The sequence below is a fragment of the Lactuca virosa genome, chromosome 2 (assembly GCF_052849685.1).
Source record: "Lactuca virosa cultivar CGN04683 chromosome 2, Lactuca_virosa_CGN04683_v6, whole genome shotgun sequence".
Taxonomy (NCBI): Eukaryota; Viridiplantae; Streptophyta; class Magnoliopsida; order Asterales; family Asteraceae; genus Lactuca; species Lactuca virosa.
The window spans coordinates 281,522,631-281,546,450 of record NC_136427.1 but is presented as its reverse complement, the minus strand read 5'-3'; the positions used below and the strand labels follow the sequence as shown (position 1 = coordinate 281,546,450).

The 23,820-nt window shown below is 42.0% G+C and overlaps 1 non-coding gene and 1 pseudogene across 1 annotated transcript; one reads left to right on the top strand and one right to left on the bottom strand.

Moving 5' to 3' along the window:
* The first annotated feature begins 229 nt into the window (after positions 1 to 229).
* Positions 230 to 23,144, top strand: LOC145158568 (UDP-glucuronic acid decarboxylase 5-like; annotated as a pseudogene).
* A 435-nt stretch (positions 23,145 to 23,579) lies between these two features.
* On the bottom strand, positions 23,580 to 23,652 carry TRNAK-UUU (transfer RNA lysine (anticodon UUU)). Its single transcript has one exon. It is a non-coding gene; the product is annotated as a tRNA-Lys (tRNA).
* Between the last annotated feature and the right edge of the window lie 168 nt (positions 23,653 to 23,820).

The following is a 23,820-nucleotide window of genomic DNA, read 5'->3' as shown; positions in this document are numbered from 1 at the left end:
CTATACCAGAGAGGTACTCTCAGTTATTTATATTTATGGAACAATGTTTTCACATTTTTTTTCCACAATTTATTCAACTGACAAGAATTATGCATTATTTTTAAAACTGGATGATTGATGTAGGCTTAATGAGGATGAACTTCGTAGGTTCCATGATGCCTTTGGTGGTGACTTTGCAAAGTTTTTATCATCGGTTGAAAAAACCATTCAATGGAGGTGTAAATACACTATGCTTTCACAACAAGAACTTGACGCATGGGGCAATTTGGTCTTTTGGCATGGATCTGATGTAATGCAACGACCTACCCTCGTTATACGGATTGGACTCGCAGGTTCTACTTTGGATTCAGATGACCAAGCGGAGTTTGCTAGAGCAGTCGGTATGCAATTAATGCAGTAGCTACTTCCTCATAACTTTTCTATGTTTTTTCTATTTCAATATCTTTATTGGTAGTAATATTTCGTGCAATTTAATTTCCGTGTTTAATCAAATGTTTGAAACCATATATGATATATATTTTATATATCAGTTTCACAGGTCGAATACGGGGTTGTAAATTTGGTTCATCCAGAAAATCCTCATATTACTGTTTTGTTAGATTGTTCTAGACTATCCCGGTTTGAATTCCCGCTACAAACATTTAAATCATGTGTGGCTCTTCTTCAAGATCATTACCCAAACAGGCTTGGATGCTTACTTGTTGTACGACTTCCCTCTAATGCCAAAGTCATGACTCAAATTCTTTACCAAGTAAACATGTTTGTCACTTTAATGTTTTTTTTCCCCAATTTCATGTGGCATAGAAAATTCTACATTCTGTTTTGTTAATGATAAAGGATTTGAGGCCTGGAACAATGCGAAAGCTGATATTTGTGGAGGCATTCGATTACAGAAGAGTTCTTTCAAGCTACTTTAAAGACATGCCGGATTTTCCAACAACTGGAGAAGAAGCTATTGGGGGGCTTGTCATTCTATGTTTATTCATTGGTCTCCCTTTTCTCTTATTTTTATCACTTTATTTTCTCTAGTTTATGCTCTGATTATGGTCATTGTCAAGTTGATAGAGAGCATGCATATTCTTCCATAAAATTATAAACACAATTCCAAACAAGTGAAACAGAATTATCAGAAGTTCATTGTCATATTGCACCTTCTCAATGTCATCATATACATTCATGATCTCTTCTCACATATAACAAACACCTCCATAACTACAATTCATGTCCGGATAGTGGTTTGCTTTTAGTTTCCATCACCTATTTTTGGAATGTTCTATTGTAAAGGAAGTAGCAGCTCACACAAACCTCTGGTGGCCGGTTATCCCAATCAATTCACAGTCGATTGATGAGATGTTTGATATCACTTCTAGTTCGTTATGCAGAACCATGATGGGGAGTGTGAAGTCAGTTGTTATCTTTGCTCTCATTTGGGTCCTTCGGTGTTATAGGAATGATCGTATCTTTAACAACAAGGTTAAGCAAACCAAAATTTTATCGAGTGAAGTGCAATTGTATGTTTATTTCTGGCATAAAAATAGAAGTAGAAAGGATGATCAAATTAAATGGCTTGATTGGTGTACTAACCCGTCTTGGGTATGCTTGTAACTTTCTTCTAGCCACTCGCTTGCTTAATTTTTGTAATAAAATCTTTCTTGTTGTTCAAAAAAATAAAAATTAAAATAAAATAAAGATTGACTGGAGTCGTTAAATTGAAGTACAGTTCCAAGAAACCAACCAAGTCAAGACAACTCATGAGATACACGGGACTGACTCGATTTAACTCTAGTTCGAGTATCAAAATACCTGGCTCGTTAAGTTCACAACATTAATTGAAATTAGTCAAACTTATACATTTATTTTATTCATATATTATATAAGTAAGCTTAGTCGAGCCAAATCCCACGAGCTTAATCATATTTGTATTTCGAATTTGAGGTAATCAATACATAATCGAGTAAAGTCGAGGTGAACTTGAAAGTATTGATTAGTTGGTCGACCTAGACGCATGGTGCGCCACGCACACCGGCCGCTCCTCCAAAACCACCTCCGAATCCATCTCCCTTATGTAATGCCAAGTTTTTCCAGGTACAATTTCAGTTGTTCTTGATCTTTTAGGGTACAATATTTCTTTTAAAAGATGCTAGCTGCACATCATATTATAAGTAATCATTGGAATTGTGAGCAATCTTGATATTGATACCGAAAGGAAAGGTATCTTGAAATCATTATGTGTGTTCGTTTGAGGAGATTGTAGTCACTTGAAAGCTGAATCGTGTCTGATTGTAACATTTTCAGGCCAACATGAGAATATTGGTTACCGGAGGAGCTGGTTTCATTGGTTCTCACTTGGTGGACAGATTGATGCAAAATGAAAAAAATGAGGCGCATTTTCTTTAAACATGTTTTGGTGACATTGCTGTTGTTTTGGTACTCAAGGATTATACTAACTCAGGTGATAGTAGTGGATAATTACTTTACTGGATCAAAGGATAACCTTAGACAACGGTTTGGTCACCCAATATTTGAGCTTATTCGTCATGGTATGTGTTCTAATTATGCAAGATATTGATACTATTAGATTAACCAATTATTATAGTTTACTTTTTCTTTTAACTCTATGCAATATGCATTGCTTATTATAACTGTAAACCATATTCTTTATGATACAAACATCACAGAACCATTTTTTTTTTTTTCACTCTCTATTAAATTATATTAGACTAGTTCAATACATATCGATCGAAGGCAAACGGGCAACAAGCTGCGCCGCTAGCATGTCCTGCTTCCCTAATATTTTACAAATACAATGCTGTGAAGGTATCTAATCGAGACTTAAGTTTAAAGGAAATCTCCAGAAAAGTCCTAAAATTTTATCATAATTTACGAAAAAGTCCCAAACTAAAATTTGTTTACGAAAAACATAAATTACTGGTAAAAATAACGATTTGACCCATTTTTCCCGGTTTACCGGTTTTATTACTTACCAGTTTCATTAAAGTCCCATTATTTTACCATAATTTATGAATAAGTCTCAAACTAAAATTTTGTGATGATTTAGCCATTTCATCCATGTAACATACATTTTACCGGTTTCATTGCCGATCTGGACGCTTAATCATTAAATGAGCTGATGAGATAGATAAGTTGGGTTATATAATGTTATGTTTACCATAAAACTTGATATCTTGATATACTGTATATTCTTTTGGAATATAAAATGCATCTGGTATGAATCAGGGGAGATGGGGCCGAGTTTATAAGAGACGCAACGCAAGGGGCGATTAGTAATTTAATTAAAGTTAATTATAGACTTTATTTGTTTTTATTAAGTTTCCTAGTATGGTGATTTTCGTTTATGTTTAAATAAGGGCTAGGGCCGGCTTGGGGAGGGGACGGGAATTAAGATCTTTAATCTTTCTTTGTGGATATCTCTCTGAATCTCGAACTATCAGAGCCCCATTGTTGATTTCTTTTAAGCATTAAGCTAATAGTAGTTGCAGCTTTGATTCCGTTCATATCAAATTGGTATCAGAGCGACGTTCCTAGAGCACTGTTCACAACGTTATTGTTCATCAGATTTATAAATCAGATCCATGACAAAACCAGTCACTCGTTCCGAAAGCACCAAAGATTCGACCTCCGATGGTGATCGCGACCGATTGGAGGAGATGAAGCAGGAGATTAATTCGATCAAGGCAGATGCAGAAAAGAGACATGTTATTGCAGACCAAAGGCATGCGGAACTGATGGGATTGCTCTTGAAGGTTTCGCAAACTTCTAGCGTACCACCACTGATTTCTTCATCAACAAGTCAGACCCATCCACCGCCACCATCATCGAGCCTACCACCACCACCACCGTCGTTGTTCCAGTCAGTGACATCTATACCGATCCCGACATTGACCACACACCTGACGGACAGATCGTTCCAACACCAGCCCCACCTTGCCCAGTTTGGAAGGGAGGATCAAAGGGGCCAACCCACACCATTTACATTCGGAGACGTCTTGGGTTCAAGTAACGGTCGAGGTAAACAGACCTACTTGGACACGGGGTGGGGGGGGGGAAGACCAGTATGAACCCATGGGTTATAACGAGAGCCATGTATTTAACCAAGACCTTACGGGTGGCCACAAAAATGGAGGAGGATGGGTACCGGGAACAGATTATCGCCTGCGAAAGCTAAAGATGCCATTATTTGAAGGTGAAGATGCATTTGGATGGGTATACAAGGTTGAACGTTTCTTTGAGATCCAGGGTTTGGTTTCGTTTATAGAAAAACTCAGGGCCACGGTATTATGTTTGGAAGGACCAGTGTTGGCTTGGTATCGTTGGAATAAGCAGCGTCCGCCATGCTGTAGTTGGGACGAACTCAAAATTAGATTGCTTGACCGGTTCCAACCCTCGCTAAATGGAAGTTTACATGAACAATTCCTAAAACTTACTCAAAAAGACACTGCGTGCGAGTATGTTGGCAGATTTGAAGCATTGGCAGCCCAACTGAGTGGTATACCTGAACCAATTCTGGAAGGAAATTTCATTAAGGGACTTAAACCCGAGTTAAGAACATCGGTGCTTAATTCACAACCAGTAGGCCTTAGTTAAACAATCAGACTAACATTGTTGATTGATGAGAGCCACTCGGGTACAGATTCGATAACCGAGAAGGGGATAACCAGGAGCGCCACTACTCGACCTCATGTTAGTTTTGTCAAACCGTTAGCCCAAATCGTGGGGCCTGAGTAGAAGGTAACCACAATCACTAAAGCACCTTTTAAACGGTTGACAGAAGCAGAAATAGCTGCAAAACGAGCCAAAGGATTGTGTTTTAGTTGTGACGGAAAGTTCAGATCGGGACACAAATGCCCTGGAAAAACATTACTGAAAAAACATTACAGGTGTTGTTGGTCGATGAAGAAGGTAGTGAAGAGGAGGAAGAGGACCCGGAGGCCGGAGAATGCTCATCTTGACATGATATTTGTTTCGGCTAGTTCGGTTATGGGGTTGATGTAACAACGTAAATTTTCAAAACAATTTTTCATTTTTAAATCATACTTTCATTCACATGATAATCACAAAACATAATGTGTCACTGTGTCATAACAAAAACATGTCCCAGAATCTCAATAACATAAACTCCATAAGTGTGTACGGATCATGCCGGCGCCTTCCCACGGTCCTCGCTAGTACCTGAAACACATATCATAACAACTGTAAGCATAAATGCTTAGTGAGTTCCCCAAAATACCACATGCCACACATACGTCTTTCCAGGCCACAACTCTGTAGGATCTTCCGATCCATGTGTCTCAGGGAACTCCCGTCCCAAATCCCGGTAGACCTTCCGGTCCTACCCGTGTCGACCTTCCGGTCCGTAACCTCTTGACCTTCTGGTCCATATCATACATAATCATACATAGCACATACATATCACATAACCGCATATAGCACATACATCATAGCATACAAGACCTTCCGGTCACACATAAGTACCCTTCCAGGTACAGTATAGTGAGAAGACTCACCTCGTATGATGTCTAGTAACTCACGTGCTCGATATCCCTGAATCTCGAAACAACGACCTAGCCCCGCCTAATCACATAAAGTAATTATTTCAAATCATTAACGGCTCTCAAGGCTAGACTAATCCCTTCCTATGTCCTCTCAGAAGGTTAAAAGACCATTTTACCCCTCAATGGTCCCAAAAGTCCAATTGTTGACCAAACCCTAAAAGTCAACAAAAGTCAACTCTCCGGGTTACGCTGCGCGTACCAAGCCTGTACGCTGGGCGTACCCGGCGACCTCACAGAAACGGGGAACGCGACCCCCTACGCCGCGCGTACTGGGATTACGCCCAGCGTAACTCCCAGTTTCAGACTCCTTAGCTCTTGAGATCTTAAACAGTTAAGACCCACACCCAACTTTTAGATCTGACCATTTCTAAGCCTCTTAATCCATAAAGTTGGTGACTTTAAGCCTTTGCATGGCTGGACAAGTCACTAACACCCATAACATTCCATTACCCAACTCTAGAAAGCTCATAATACAAGCATGACCTCATATCAACGACCAAGATGGAAACTTTATGGATCTATAACACAAATATCGCTGAAATGGGACAGATCTAGGTCCATGGAGTCCTTTATGCTCATAAAGTCTCCACCTTTGGGACTTTAACCCTAGAAATGGTCCATAAAGCACAAACCAAAAATAACAAGTAAAGCTTTGAGCTTTATACCTCCAAGTGAAGCTCCTCCCTCTGTAGAACTCAGATCCAAGCTTGTACTCCAACTTCTAGCCTCCACAAGAACCTCCTCTTCTTCTTTACTAACACACAAAGGCACTTTCTTGCTCAAGAACACACACACTAGCTTTAGAACGATAAAGTTGCTCTTCTAGGGTTTCTCTCTGAGGGATGGTGGCTGGGGACAAGACCATCTCATTCCTTTTATAGCTCTCAAGCCACAATTAGGGTTTTGCACCTGGGCCAACTACGCCCAGCGTACCTAGGCGAGTCCGCGTCCAAAATAAGCACATGAGTACGCGCAACGTACTCTTGAGTACGCCCAGCGTACTCATTTGCTATAATTTCCACTCAAGGGCTAATCTTGACAACTTGACAAAAGAGAAGGGTTAAATAGTTGTACCTGAATTTCGGGATGTTACAGTTGACTACACCGCAGACCATGAAACTCAGAGGGCATATCAGTGGGATCGAGGTGGTGGTACTTATTGATAGTGGAGCGACCCATAACTTCATTTCACTACCTCTAGTGGGAAATATAAGTCTCACAGTGAAAGGCACGCGCGAAACAGTGGTGATGATGGGAAGCGGGAAATTTGAAAAGAGTTATGGGTTGTGTAGACGAATGGTTTTGTCTCTTCCAGGCTACCAAATGACAAGTGATTTCTATCCTTTAGAGCTCGGGAGTACATATTTAATTCTAAGAATTAAATGGTTGCGCACTCTAGGCGATACACGCGTTAATTGGAGAGAACTCACTATGTCTTTTGTAGCAGAAGGAAAGAAGGTCACACTAAAGGGGGAGCCAGGGTTGACTAGAGCAGAGACATCATTACAAGCGCTAGTTTGCGACCTTCCAGGAGTAACCGAGGTTACTTGGTCGAGTTTCAGAATTTAGTTGTTGCTACGGGACCATCATCACAAGTGCAACCGGATTTGGACGACTTACTAACTGATTTTGCTGATGTTTTATACTACCTGCAGGTTTACCCCCATCTCGTGGACACGAGCATGCCATTAATCTGAGGGTCGGGACCGAACTGATCAATGTACGACCCTATCGATATCCACAACTGCAGAAGGACGAGGTGGAAAAACTCATTGAGGAGATGCTTACAACAGGGGTAATTCGAGCAAGTTCTAGTCCGTTTTCCAGTCCGATGTTATTAGTGAAAAAGAAAGATGGCAGTTGGCGATTCTGCATCGACTACCGGGCTCTTAACAAGGCAACAATATTAGACAAGTTTCCTATCCCTGTTATTGACGAATTGCTCGATGAACTACATGGCGCGGTTATTTTCAGCAAACTTGACTTAAAATCCGGGTACCATCAGATTCGGATGAAACCGGGAGATATTCAAAAGACGACACTCTGGACCCACGAAGGGCATTATGAATTCCTTGTGATGCCCTTTGGGTTGACCAATGACCCATCAACGTTTCAAGCACTTATGAACAAAGTGTTTCGCCCGTATCTGAGTAAATTCGTTCTCGTCCTCTTTGACGATATATTGATCTACAGTCGGTCGATAGATGAGCATCGGGAGCACCTTACACGGGTTTTTGGATGCCTTAGAACTAAGGGCCTATTTTGTAATTGCAAGAAGTGTGTTTTTGGTCAAGATAGGGTGGAATACCTTGGGCAGATAGTGACAAAAGACGGTGTCATGGCTGATCCGGCGAAAATATTAGCTATGACCTCATGGACTGAGCCGAAGACGATACATGAGCCGAAGATGGTTACTAGACTTATCCAAGTGGGAGACTGTTGGATTAGTGTCTAAGCCCGTAACCATATTTGGTAAGTACTTGACCCGGTTGTGCATGGTCCTTTTGGGTTGCCTTCACCAAAGCAACTTGACTGGAGAAATAATAGAGAAAGAGGTTATTATGATTTATTAATATATTATAAGAATAATATATTAAGAGAGAAATCATATTTGTTTAATTAACATTGGTCAATAATTAATTAAGAAATTAATTTTGTGATTAAAAGAAGTTAATTGAACTAAGGGGACTGAACTGTAATTATGTGATAGTTACAAAGTTGGGCAAGGAAACCCTATGGGATAGGGTGGACGAATTCAAGGGGTTAAAGGCCTTAGAATTCGTCCAAAGATAGGCCTTCTAGAATTATCCTTGGGCTGCTTGGTGGCTAAGCAACCAGATAAGGATAAGGACTAAAGCCCTAATTCCTACACCTATATAATGGACCCTTGGCATAAGAAATTCGACCACTTGATCCCTAGAGTTCCTAGAGCCAAATTTTACCTCTCCCCCCTCTCTCTCTCTCTCTCTCTCTCTCTCTTGCTTCTTCAATTGCTCTTGGTGTTTGTGAGGCATTAGAGGTACTACACTTATGGTACTTGCTTTCAAAGATAAGAAGATTCAAGAAACAAGTTGTTATTACTATATAACAACAAGAGGTATGTAATTCATTCTTCCTTATGATTTTCGAAATTACTAGGAGCATGCTAGGTTTCTTTTTGTGTTCATAATGTTGTATGACTAATAGTGAAAACATAGATCCATATCTAGGGTTGCATGCACACATAGGATTGTTTGTATAAAACCCATCAGTGGTATCAGAGCGTTTAGTTTTTGTTTTCAATTAGTTTTATTCAAAAGTATGAATTTGACATATTAGGGTTTATAGCCAATAAACCCTAAAGGCATGATTTTCAAAATTATGGTTCATAAACCCTAGATTTCGAAATTTGATAGGGTTTCCCAAACCCTTTCCTTAGCCTCCAAGATTTCGAATTTTAGGGTTATCCAACCCTAGGGTTTTTGAAATTGCCTCCTCCCCAAGATAAGATTCCTAAATTTAAGGGATTTGGATAATGCCATATCTCTTAATTATCCATTTAATCGTTTAATATGGTAATTAAAGATTTTTGAATTATCCCATCCAAATTTTCGAATTTGAGGGGATTTAAGGGATTAGGTTAAATTAATTGTTAATTTAATAGATAATCTTTCAAGATTTGATAATTCAAATTAATTGTTTAATTTTGGGATAATTACTACATCAATGTTTTAAATATTTAAGATTTTAAAATTAAAAGGTTATAATTTTCGAAAATTTCAAATATGATTAAAACTCTAGTATTTTGAAATGTTTAAAATACACTCTTATACTATTATAATATTATAAGATTAATAATTATATATATATATATATATATATATATATATATATATATATATATATATATAAGATTAAGCTAGTCTTACCGTTAGTAGGCCTCATTCACGAAGACGATCTATAAGGTGGGTATAAGGTTATGGCCTATAAAATGGCCGTTTAATGGATGTCCACTCTCTCCCACCGCTTCCTTGATTGGTGGAGGGTCGTTAGCCGAACAGGTAGGATAGGGCAAACCTTTCTCATTAATAAGTATAATGAATTATAATAGTAACTAAATGTTTTTCAAACAATTCCCAATCTTAGTTACTTTAGGAAAAATTGAATTGATGCAATTCCATGAAATTACACTTTGTACCCTTGCTAAGACGTTAGTGGAGCGTGTGTGGTTAACTGACACACTAATTGGGCTCTAAGAAAAGGTGGAAAAGGGTGACTCAATGTTTGTCATAGTTTGATGGAGTGTGCGTGGCTAACCGGCACATCGAATAGGTGACTGTAACAATGAGGGGACCATGTACATTTGCATGGTTATTCACACCCGCTTTGTGATCCTCGGCAACCCAGTCACAAACCAGAGGGGCATATCGAGATTTAAACATGCCATTGAAAAGTTCAATGAATCTCGAAAGATCTAGGAGTTTTCAATACATTTAAAACTTAATCTCTTTTTCGTTTTCGTTTTTCATGATGGAGAATTAGTGAATCGTCATTCACTTACCTTCACATTATTTACTTGTTAGATTACGGCATCCCTCTTCAAATTTGTAAATAATGTTGTTGGATCCTAGCCCTAATTTCTCATTTGGGTGTTTAATTAGGGATTCATTTCTGATCAAACTTTGTTCTTTGTTCTTTTTAGATGTCGAACGTCAACAACAACGCTTCTGGTTCAACTTCCTGTGGCTCGTTCTCACTCATGAACTTGTGTGGGAGAGTGATCTTTGACGGGACCAATTTCAATGATTGGATCTGCAACATTCGAATGGTCACTCGTTACGAGGACAAAGAGTATGTCCTCGATGAGAAGCTGAAGGAGATTGACATCAACACTGCTGCTGCTAAAGAGATCGCGGCCTTTGAGGCCCACGAGCGTAATGTCACGAAAGTTCATTGCATCATGCTGGCGACTTTGACTGCAGAACTCCAAAAGTCCTATGAGGACATGTACCCATATGAGATGCATCAAGATCTGCTGGACCGGTACCACCAGAGCGCTAGGCAAGAAAGGTACGAGATCATCACTTCGATGATCACTACCAAAATGGGTAATGGAGAGTCCCTTACCGCTCATCTTCAAAAGATGCAGAGATATGTCGATCGCCTGCTAAAGTTGAATGTGAACTTTGATGAAGAGCTGGCAATTGACATCATCCTTCATTCCTTGCCTTCCTGTTATAGCCAGTTCCGCATGACCTACCACATGAACAAGGAGGAGGTCTCTTTGAGCAAGCTTCAGGGCTTGTTGAGGACTGCTGAGAGCAACCTCAAGGACAAATATGTTGCATCAACTCCAACTCCCGCTGCTGCCCCTGTCTTGGCAATAGGGCAAGGGAAGGGTAAGAAAAGGAAGGCTCCCTCAAAGAGCCACCACAAGGGAAAGTCCCAAGATGGTACCTCTTCTAGTGGAACCAAAGTTGGTTCTGCTAAACCCAACTCTAACCCTAAGGAGGCAGAGTGCCACCACTGCCACAAGATAGGGCATTGGAAGAGAAGCTGCCTAGAATATATGCAAGCCATCAAGGATGGGAAGATCAAGCCATCTTTCGCAGGTATTTACACAATTAAATCTAATGATTCATCGCATGCTACTTCTTGGGTTCTTGATACAGGATGTGGTTTTCACATATGTTCTTATTTGTAGGGACTAAGAAGAAATAGGGATGTGGAGCATGGAAGGATAAATCTAATCATGGGAAACAGAAGATCGTCGTCTGTCACCAAGATCGGAGTTTATTCCTTAGTGCTTAGTAATGGATTAGGTTTAAATTTAAACAATTGTTGCTATTCGCCAGATATGGCAAGAAACATCATTTCATTTCATGGTTTATATAGACAAGGATTTAGATATTCATTTGATAATGAAAGTCCTATTTATTCTTATCTTAATAGTGTTTTATATTTTGAAGCATTGCCTTGTAATGGAATATATGAAACTGTGATGGTTGTAGATAACTTAGGAAATGATGTGTTGTGTGTCGATTCTTCCAATAGTATGGATACACCATGCTTGTGGCATTGTCGTCATGGACATGTGTAACAACGTAAATTTTCAAAACAATTTTTCATTTTTAAAACATAATGTCATTCATAAGATATCATAAGAATCCATTGTGTCACATGTCATCATAATAAAACAAATCCCAAGATCTCTAATACATAAATCCCATCAGTGTGTACAGATCATGCCGGCGCCTTTCCGCGATCCTCACTGGTACCGGAAACACATCACACAAACACTGTAAGCATAAATGCTTAGTGAGTTCCCCAAAATACCACATACGCACATACACCACTCAAGGCTATAGCTCTACAAGACCTTCCGGTCCATGTGTCTCAGGGGACTTCCGTCCCACAATCCTGGTTGACCTTTCGGTCCATATCATAATGACCTTCCGGTCCATAACATAATGACCTTCCGGTCCATATCATAATGACCTTCCGGTCCATAACATACTACTCATAACATAACATAGCACATACATGTTAAATAACAACATACATCACATACTCCTCATAACACATAAGACTTCCGATCACACATATTACCACTCTAGGTAAAGTATAGTGAGAAGACTCACCTCGTACGATGTCAGATAACCTCTCGTGCTCGATAACCCGACCTAGCCTTCTCCTATCAACATAATAACATCTCTAATCAATACTTTCTCTTGTCCTCATTTCTAAGGAGTGGGTAGAAGACCATTCTACCCCTCCCAGATCTTTCTCTAGAACTAGCTTGACCAGAACCCTAAGGTCAACTGAAGTCAACTCAAGTCAATGGTCAAACTTTGACCAGACTCGTCGAGTACACTTGTGTGACTCGGCGAGTCCGGTGTCTTCTGAATCCTCATAGATCCTCACTCGACTCGTCGAGTTAACCTTTCACTCGACGGGTTACCACCGGTCATGAATCGCGGGGCAACCCGACTCGACTCGTCGAGTCCCCTTATGGACTCGGCGAGTTCCTTCCGTGGCAACACTCAAATGACCTTCTGAGGTCAGATCTGTTTCTCTAACCTATAGATCTGACCTTAACATACTCAATAATCACGTAAAGGTCCGACCTTTACACTCATGCAACGTTCAATATGCTTCTTTTGGTGAAATAGCCTCTAAAATGGCAACCTAGGCTCATATCTCTAAGGAAGTAGCATAAAGCAGGGAGGTTGGGGCTCTCTGGACCTCTCAAGGTCCAGATCCAAAGTTTAACACTCAAAGGGACATCATAAGCATCATATCCAAGCCAATAAAGGATAGAGAAAACCCTAGATTCAAGGGTTCTTCACCAAAACAGAAAAGGGTTCGATTTAATACCTCAAAGATGGAGTTTCCTTGCTTGAAATCACAGAATAGCAACCCCCTTGACCTTCTTTTGCTGGAATCTCCTTCTTCTTTGCAAAAACCACACGAACAAGGATTAAAATAGCCTTTCTCCTCACACCACACACTTAAGCTCACTAGGGTTTCTCTCTCTGGACTGGTAGCCGCAAATGTGGGCCATAAGGTTCCTTAAATAGGGCACATGCCAAAGGATTTAGGGTTTCCACCCACAGCGCCTACTTGGCGAGTCTACTCATGGACTCGTCGAGTAATTTATTAAACTTACGTGGCCACCCCGCTTCTACTCGATGAGTTATAACACCAACTCGTTGAGTAGGTCAATGATTCACAAAATTAAATAATTAAAATAATATACCTGGAAATCCGGGTGTTACAATTCTCCCCCACTAGAATCAGACTTCACCCTCGCAGTCTCGCTCTGCAAACAGCTCTGGATGCTGCTCCCGCATCTCCAACTCCGGCTCCCAAGTCAGCTCGGACCCTTTCCGATGTTGCCACTGGACCTGAACCAGGGACACCTCCTTGTTCCTCAGAACCTTGATTCTCCGATCCAAGATCGCGATCGGTTTCTCAACATAATTCAGGCTTGCATCCACCTGAATATCTTCTAGTGTTACTACCGTCGACTCGTCGGCTATACACTTCCTCAACTGAGACACGTGGAAGGTATCATGTATCTGGCTCAACTCCGCAGGTAGCTCTAAACGATACGCTACCTTGCCCACCCTCGCGGTCACCCTGAAAGGACCAATGTACCGGGGTCCTAGCTTGCCCCTCTTCCTGAATCGGATCACTCCTTTCCAAGGAGATACCTTCAGGAGTACGAAGTCTCCAACCTGGACCTCAAGCTCGGATGGTCGCCTATCCGTATAATTCTTCTGGCGACTCTGGGCTGTCAACAATCTCTGCCTGACCTGCTGTATCTGCTCAATCGTCTGAAGCACTATCTTAGTGCTACCCATCACTCGCTGCCCAACCTCCCCCCAGCAGATGGGAGTCCGACACCTCCTCCCATACAACAACTCGAAAGGAGGCATACCAATGCTCGAATGGTGGTTGTTGTTATAGGAAAACTCAGCCAATGGTAAGTACGTGTCCCAACTTCCTCCGAAGTCCAACACACATGCTCGAACCATGTCCTCGAGTGTCTGGATCGTCCGCTCACTCTGTCCATCCGTCTGTGGGTGGTAAGCGGTGCTGAAATGCAACCTCGTACCTAACTCCTCATGGAATTTCTTCCAGAATCTGGAAGTGAAACGTACATCTCGATCTGACACAATCGAGATCGGTACTCCATGCCGCGATACCACCTCTCTCACATACATCTCTGCCAGTCTCTCTGCGGAAGAGCTCTCGCTGATAGCAAGGAAGTGAGCGCTCTTCGTCAGCCGTTCAACAATCACCCAAATTGCATCGACACCCCTCGCGGTCCTCGGTAATTTGGTGATAAAATCCATGGAAATTTGTTCCCACTTCCACTGGGGAACCTCGAGTGGCTGCAACTTGCCATGCAGACGTTGGTGCTCAGCCTTAACCATGCGACAGGTCATGCACCTCTCAACAAACCACGCCACATCCCTCTTCATACAGGGCCACCAATACTCTCTCTTCAGGTCCAAATACATCTTAGTGGCCCCGGGATGGATCGAGAACCTCGATCTGTGCGCCTCCTCCATCAGGATGGTACGTGCCCCGCCCGTAAACGGCACCCATATCCGACCCTGAAAGGTCATAAGCCCTCGGCTATCGGTAACAAACTCAGATACCTGCCCAATCACCCGCTCTTTCTTGCGGTTCTCCGGTCTCACAGCCTCTGCCTGGGCCTCTCGGATGGCATCCAACACCGGAGTCATCACCGTCATCCTCATACAAATATCTCGTATCGGAGCACTCTCCGCCCTACGGCTCAGGGCATCGGCTACAACGTTAGCCTTGCCCGGGTGGTACAGGATCTCGCAGTCATAATCCTTTACCACATCCAACCATCTCCTCTGGCGCATGTTCAGGTTGGGCTGACCCATCAAGTACTTCAAACTCTTGTGGTCCGTGTATATGATACACCGAACCCCATACAAATAGTGACGCCATATCTTGAGGGCGAACACCACGGCCCCCAACTCCAAATCGTGGGTGGGATACCTCACCTCGTGAGGCTTCAGCTGCCTCGATGCGTATGCTATCACGTGCCCTCTCTGCATAAGCACCGTACCCAACCCCGATATCATTGCGTCACAATACACCATGAAATCCTCCATTCCCTCTGGAAGGGCTAACACCGGGGTTCCGCACAGCTTCTGGCAAAGAGTCTCAAACGAGGCCTGCTGCTCTGGACCCCACGTAAAAGCAACGCCCTTCCAGGTCAACCTAGTGAGTGGCACGACAATCTTGGAGAAATCCTTGATAAATCTCCGATAGTAGTCGGCCAACCCCAGAAAACTCCTGATCTCGGTGGGGGATCTCGGCACCTCCCAACTCATCACCGCCTCAATCTTGGTCGGATCGACCAATATCCCATTCTGATTAACGAGATGCCCCAAGAACTGGACCTCTCGTAACCAGAAATCACACTTGGAGAATTTGGCGTAAAGCCTCTCCGATCTCAAAACCGCGAGGATCTCTCTCAAATGCTCCTCATGCTGCTCTCGGGATCTCGAATACACCAGAATATCGTCGACGAACACGATCACCGATCGATCCAACATCGGCATGCACACCCTGTTCATGAGATCCATGAACGTTGCCGGTGCATTGGTGAGACCAAAACGCATCACCACGAACTCGTAATGCCCATAACGAGTCCTGAACGCCGTCTTCTGGATATCCTCATCTCGCACTCTCATCTGGTGATATCCAGACCTCAAACCTATCTTGGAGAACCAAGACGCTCCCTGTAACTGATCGAACAGATCATCGATTCTTGGTAAGGGGTAACGGTTCTTGACCGTCAACTTGTTCAGCTCCCGGTAATCAATGCACATCCGGTGTGAACCATCCTTTTTCTTGACAAAAAGGATCGGCGCTCCCCACGGCGAGCTACTCGGTCGAATAAACCCCTTCCCCAGTAGCTCCTGAAGTTGCGAGGATAACTCCTGCATCTCTGGCGGCGCAAGGCGATAAGGCGCCTTTGCGATAGGCGCTGCCCCCAGAACCAAATCGATACGGAACTCCACCTGCCTCTCAGGAGGCACACCCGACAACTCCTCAGGAAAAACATCCGGGAACTCACGCACTATCGGAACATCATCAATCGAACTCGATCTCTCCGCTGCCACCCGTGTATCCATCACATAAGCTACAAACCCGCTGCAGCCCTGCTGTAAACTCTGTCTTGCTCTGGCAGCCGAACAAAATGCTGACCCATATCGGGTACCCTCGCCATATACAGTCAGCACTCCCCCACTAGGGTCTCGTATCGCCACCGTCTGCCGCTCGCAGTCTATAACCGCCCCAAATCGGCTCAACCAATCCATATACACTATAACGCAAACGTCCCCCATCGCAATCGGGACCAGATCTATCGGGAACTCAACACTGAAGATCTCGAGTACACATCCTCGAATCACGTTAGTAGCATACACCGCTCGCTCGTCAGCTATGGAAACTCGTAGAGGTCGACTCAACGCCTCTCGTCGAATACTGATGTGTTGACTAAATGCTAACGACACAAATGATCGACTCGCACCCGAGTCAAATAACACCAAAGTAGGTACAGAACTCACAAGAAAAGTACCTACGCATATCACAATATAAGCACAATATCACAACTCGGCATAAATAAATAAATGAATACATACCAGCCACGACATCGGGCGTTGCACGGACCTCCTCCGCTGTCAACTGGAAGGCTCTCCCGCGAGCCTTCGGTGCCTCGGCCTTCACTGGCCGACCCTCAGTAGCTCGTGCAGTAGCAGGGGTAGATCCTTGCGCTGATCCCTGTGACAGCTGTGGGCACTCGGCCCTCCGGTGACCCGTCTGGTTGCAATGAAAGCAAACCATAAATCCCTTGGGGAAGTCCTTGGCTATATGCCCCTCCTTGCCACATTTGTAGCAAGCACCCGCCTGACACACTCCATCATGTCCCTTGTCGCACTTCCCACAAGTGCGGCCCTTCTGGCCTCCAGATCTCGTATCAGCGGGCTTAGCCCGCTTGGCTACCGGCTGTACCTGTACCGGTCGCCTGTCACTCCTCTGAGACTCGGCCTCCTCTCTGGCCTAAGTCTCTAGCTCAATCTCCCTCTTCCGGGCATTTGCCTGAAGCTCGGCAAACATCTGGTACGTCGAGTTCGCCACGAACTCGCGAATGTCTCTCCTCAATATGCTTAAATACCGGCTCATGCGTGCCTGCTCGGTAGACACATGCTCAGGGCAAAACATCGCCCTCTCATGAAACATCTTGGTGATCACAGTAACAGAATCAGTACCCTGCTTGAGGGACAAGAACTCCTGGGCCAGCCGTTCCCTTTCCACCGGGGGAACGTACTCATCACGAAACATAGTGGTGAACCTCTCCCAGGTCACCGCAGTAAGCTCAGCAGGGGTGAAATCCGCCGACACAAACTTCCACCAGTCCTTCGCCCCCAAGCGAAGCTGGTTCAGCGCGAACCGTACTCTCAGATGCTCCCGACACGAGCAGGTGTAGAAGCATCCCTCAATGTCAGAAATCCATCTCATCGCAGCAATCGGATCATGCGTCCCATCAAACTCTGGTGGCTTCGTGTTGCTGAACTCTCGGAACAGCAATGAGTCACCCCCCTGAGGTCTAGCAGCAGCAACAGCTGCAGTAGCTGCAGCGGCTGTAGCCTCAGTAACCGCTGCGTATCTCTCGTCAAACGTCTCAATCAGAGTGGTCTTGATAGACCCAAACATCTCTGGTATCTCTGCACGGATAGCCGCAACCACCTCATCGTGGATCATCTGACGAAGCTCCTCATCACTCACGCCGCTGGTCTCTGCTCTGTGGCGTGTCCCAACCATGATGTCTCTGAAATACAACATAAAAATATCAGAGAATCGCTCGAGTATGCACGCACTCGATAACCCATCCCTACTTGTTCCTTAGTACCCTAAGGATTCTTACTTGGACTGCGCACTGATCCGGTGTTTTCAGTAGTATGGGCCCTATACTACCGTCCACACCGCATCAGTATTCACCCCAAGTCCTCCTCCTAGGATCCCAGATCACAAGTACTCTACTTCTTGCTAAGCACAGGCTACCCTTCGGTAGGCCCCTCATAAGCTCCTCACTGCTACCTACTCACTCTCAAACATCTCATAACAACAGTAATCTCCTAGGCTAAGGCATCACAAATCAGGCCACTCTAGTCCTAACATGAATACCTAGCCTTCTCTAGCATACATAACATATCATATCATATCTCATAACACATAATGTAAGGGTATTTTGGGAAATCACCGTTCGGGCGCTGACTAATCGTACACACTGTTTCTTTCCGCTTTTCTCAAATTCTTTTACTTTTTAGAAAAATTGTTTCTTTTGTGAAAAACTTTCTCAAATCCTCAGTTTGAGTTCAGATACGCCCAGAGGTGTATCTGAATCCCTCAAACCAAGGCTCTGATACCAACTTGTAACAACGTAAATTTTCAAAACAATTTTTCATTTTTAAAACATAATGTCATTCATAAGATATCATAAGAATCCATTGTGTCACATGTCATCATAATAAAACAAATCCCAATATCTCTAATACATAAATCCCATCAGTGTGTACAGATCATGCCGGCGCCTTTCCGCGATCCTCACTGGTACCGGAAACACATCACACAAACACTGTAAGCATAAATGCTTAGTGAGTTCCCCAAAATACCACATACGCACATACACCACTCAAGGCTATAGCTCTACAAGACCTTCCGGTCCATGTGTCTCAGGGGACTTCCGTCCCACAATCCTGGTTGACCTTTCGGTCCATATCATAATGACCTTCCGGTCCATAACATAATGACCTTCCGGTCCATAACATACTACTCATAACATAACATAGCACATACATGTTAAATAACAACATACATCACATACTCCTCATAACACATAAGACTTCCGATCACACATATTACCACTCTAGGTAAAGTATAGTGAGAAGACTCACCTCGTACGATGTCAGATAACCTCTCGTGCTCGATAACCCGACCTAGCCTTCTCCTATCAACATAATAACATCTCTAATCAATACTTTCTCTTGTCCTCATTTCTAAGGAGTGGGTAGAAGACCATTCTACCCCTCCCAGATCTTTCTCTAGAACTAGCTTGACCAGAACCCTAAGGTCAACTGAAGTCAACTCAAGTCAATGGTCAAACTTTGACCAGACTCGTCGAGTACACTTGTGTGACTCGGCGAGTCCGGTGTCTTCCGAATCCTCATAGATCCTCACTCGACTCGTCGAGTTAACCTTTCACTCGACGGGTTACCACCGGTCATGAATCGCGGGGCAGCCCGACTCGACTCGTCGAGTCCCCTTATAGACTCGGCGAGTTCCTTCCATGGCAACACTCAAATGACCTTCTGAGGTCATATCTGTTTTTCTAACCTATAGATCTGACCTTACCATACTCAATAATCACGTAAAGGTCCGACCTTTACACTCATGCAACGTTCAATATGCTTCTTTTGGTGAAATAGCCTCTAAAATGGCAACCTAGGCTCATATCTCTAAGGAAGTAGCATAAAGCAGGGAGGTTGGGGCTCTCTGGATCTCTCAAGGTCCAGATCCAGAGTTTAACACTCAAAGGGACATCATAAGCATCATATCCAAGCCAATAAAGGATAGAGAAAACCCTAGATTCAAGGGTTCTTCACCAAAACAGAAAATGGTTCGATTTAATACCTCAAAGATGGAGTTTCCTTGCTTAAAATCACATAATAGCAACCCCCTTGACCTTCTTTTGTTGGAATCTCCTTCTTCTTTGCAAAAACCACACCAACAAGGATTAAAATAGCCTTTCTCCTCACACCACACACTTAAGCTCACTAGGGTTTCTCTCTCTGGACTGGTAGCCGCAAATGAGGGCCATAAGGTTCCTTAAATAGGGCACAGGCCCGAGGATTTAGGGTTTCCACCCACAGCGCCTACTCGGCGAGTCTACTCATGGACTCGTCGAGTAGTTCATTAAACTTACGTGGCCACCCCGCTTCTACCCGACGGGTTATAGCACCTACTCGTCGAGTAGGTCAATGATTCACAAAAATAAATAATTAAAATAATATACCTGGAAATCCGGGTGTTACAACCAGAAGGATTGACAGATACTATGGAAGTACAGGTAGTGCCAGAACAAGTGTTGAAGTTGAGGAAACATCAAGGAAAGCAGGAAGTTTTGGTGAAATGGAAGGATTTACCAGAGGTTGAGGCGACCTGGGAGGATATCGAAGTTATACGAGCTCAATTTCCTGATTTCCACCTTGGGGACAAGGTGGATTTTCAGGGGAAGGGTATTGATATGAATCAAGGGAGATGGGCCCGAGTTTATAAGAGACCCAACGCAAGGGGCGATTAGTAATTTAATTAAAGTTAATTATAGACTTTATTTTTTGTGATTAAGTTTCCTAGTATGGTGATTTCCGTTTATGTTTAAATAAGGGCTAGGGCCGGCTTGGGGAGGGGACGGGAATTAAGATCTTTAATCTTTCTTTGTGGAGATCTCTCAGAGCCTCATTGTTGATTTCTTTTAAGCATTAAGCTAATAGTAGTTGCAACTTTGAGTCCGTTCATATTAGCATCCAACGTAAACTGCAATAATGACACAAACTAGCAACAACTGCGTCATTTTTTATGTTTATAAGAAATTTCAAATTGTCTATCTAACCATATGCAACCTAATATATCCATCTCATCAGACATCAACTCATTTTCTGCCCTTTTTTCCTAGAAACACACATTTTATTGGTTTAATTGCTGACCTAGATACATAGTCATAAATGAGCACATGAGATGGATATCAAATTTTACAGTAAATGTAGCACCATATAACCCATTTTATCCATCTTATCAACAAATTTAATGACTAGGTGTCTAAATCAACAATGAAACCGATAAAATGTACGTTACATGGAGAAAATGGCTAAATCATCACTAAATTTTAGTTTGGGACTAATTCGTAAATTATGGTAAAATAATGGAACTTTAATGAAACAGGTAAGTAATGAAACCGGTAAACCAGGAAAAAGGGGTCAATTCGCCATTTTTACCGGTAATTTATGTTTTTTCGTAAACAAAATTTAGTTTGGGACTTTTTCGTAAATTAGGGTAAAATTTTAGGACTTTTCTGGAGATTTCCCTAAGTTTAATTACTTGTGTTAATCATGAAACTAGTTCTACACCATGCGAGTTTTCCTTCTTTCTTTTTTCATCCCCTGTTTCCAGAAAAAAGTTGTTCCTTATTTGCTTTCTTTTTTCGCCTGATTTATGGATGAGCTAAATGCAATGTATAGCAACATACTTCCATATATTTATGTTTCAGTTCTTTCTGATATAGCATGTATTTTTATTTGTTTTGTTATCAATGCATTTTGTACTTTGAAAAATCTACCAATTTATAGAATTGAACTTTCAAAAGCTTTTTCTTATGTGGATGACATTGCTATAACTGAGTAAAAATAGGAAGAAATATGAATAAATTAATGAAAGTGTTGCTATTTCTTGCATTAATTTATATTTATACATACATCAACAAACAATCAAGACGAACGTGATTGGAACCTTGAACATGTTGGGACTAGCCAAACGAGTTGGAGCTAGGTCAGAAACTTGTGTTTTGTATTTATACTTTTGTTAGACGAATTTTATAATGTTGTTGTTATGTTATGTTTACAGAATATTGCTGACATCAACTTCAGAGGTTTATGGAGATCCCCTTCATCCTCAGGATGAGACTTATTGGGGAAATGTCAATACAATTGGTAAACTTAACCACGCTTACACTTTCACATACCCTTTAATATACATTTCATGCTACTGTGACCATGTGATGAGAAAAAAAAGGCAATCTGTTATGTAACCTTATGCCTATTGCAGGAGTTAGGAGTTGTTACGATGAGGGAAAGCGAGTAGGTGAGACTTTGATGTTTGATTACCATAGGCAGCATGGAATAGGTGAACATTGTCTTACCTTTTTGTTATGATGAGTACATAAATGATCCTTGATTGATGAGTAGCATTTATTTCTCTCTATTACATCATTATATTATAACATCCCGCTTTCATTTCTCTCGATATTTTTCTTATTAAGGCATTGTACTTTAAAAAATCTAGCCCTTTATAGCATTGTGGTTTGTATTTTGTATTTTGTTTTTCTTATTAGGACATTGGTAGATTGTTTGAAATAAGAATTAAGTAAGTTGCATTGAACAGAAATAAGGATTGCTAGGATATTCAATACATATGGTCCAAGAATGAACATCGATGATGGTCGTGTTGTCAGCAATTTCATAGCTCAAGCATGCCGGTAACAACATAATACATAATACACATTTTACATCTTTCACTTTTAGTTTTACCCACCCCTCCCTCTTGGGGCTTGGCTTGTTTTGTGTTTGTTTCATCTTGACTCTAATGTTGTCACTCAATTAATTACCAATTGCAGGAATGAGGCGTTAACTGTTCAATCACCTGGAACTCAGACTCGAAGTTTCTGTTATGTCTCTGACATGGTAAGCTACTACTACTACATACAAACAACTTGTATATTCTTCTACTTACATTGCAAATCAAACTTTAAAGTGGTTAACTTGTTATGTTTACTAATTACCAGGTTCCTGGTCTAATAAAAATTATGGAAGGAAGCCATACAGGGCCAATCAACATTGGAAATCCAGGCGAATTCACCATGATTGAACTTGCTGAGACTGTCAAAGAGGTTTGTTACTTAAAACTGCAATTGGTCTTTTTTTTTGTTATAATAAAACAGTACATGCAATGAATGAATGAATGAATGAATGCATCATGGGTTTATTTATTATGCAGTTGATCAACCCAAAAGTAGAAATTAAACATGTAGACAACACACCGGATGATCCTCGCCAAAGAAAGCCGGTGATCACCAAGGCCAAGGAGTTGTTAGGCTGGGAACCAGCCATCAAGTTGCGTGAGGGCCTTCCTCTCATGGAACAGGACTTCAGACAAGACTCCTTGGACTCACCAACAAACCATAACACCTACCACTTCACTTCTTAATACACACAATTTTCCCCATATTTTCAGTTTAAAAAAAAAACATGTAACACCCATATATCTTATCTATTTACAAATAAAATGCCCCAACCTTAATTTCATCATTATCAAATGCACCAGGCCAAGCGTTGAGGTTATTATCACTCAAATTTCAGAATCATTGTTTAATACAAACCAACTCATAATCAACTCCAAAACAACACAACAACAGAGAATGTTTAGTAAGCCAAGACATTCACTCAAGCATAAGCTTGATTTCACCAACAAAACATTCAAACAAAAGAGACTTGTTCATATTTTTAATCAGCAGCAAATAACGCCAGGCCATAAACAACACGTGATATCAGGAATTCACCACAAAAAAAAAAAAAAAAAAAAAAATAGAAATCCATCAATCACTTTGAACATATCATGGAAAAAGAAAGTAATTATTATTATCGTCATCCGTGGGACTCGAACCCACGACCACGCGGTTAAAAGCCACGCGCTCTACCAACTGAGCTAGAACGTCAAGATGCTTTTGTAGATAATCGTTGATATTTAAACTAGGTAGAATATCACCTCTTTATCAAAGTAAAATTAAATATCATTTTTTGCAAAAATATCAACGCTTCCATGGCTAATTTTATTCGAGTAAAAGTAACTACGGTTATAATAATTTAGGGTCCGTACGATTTAA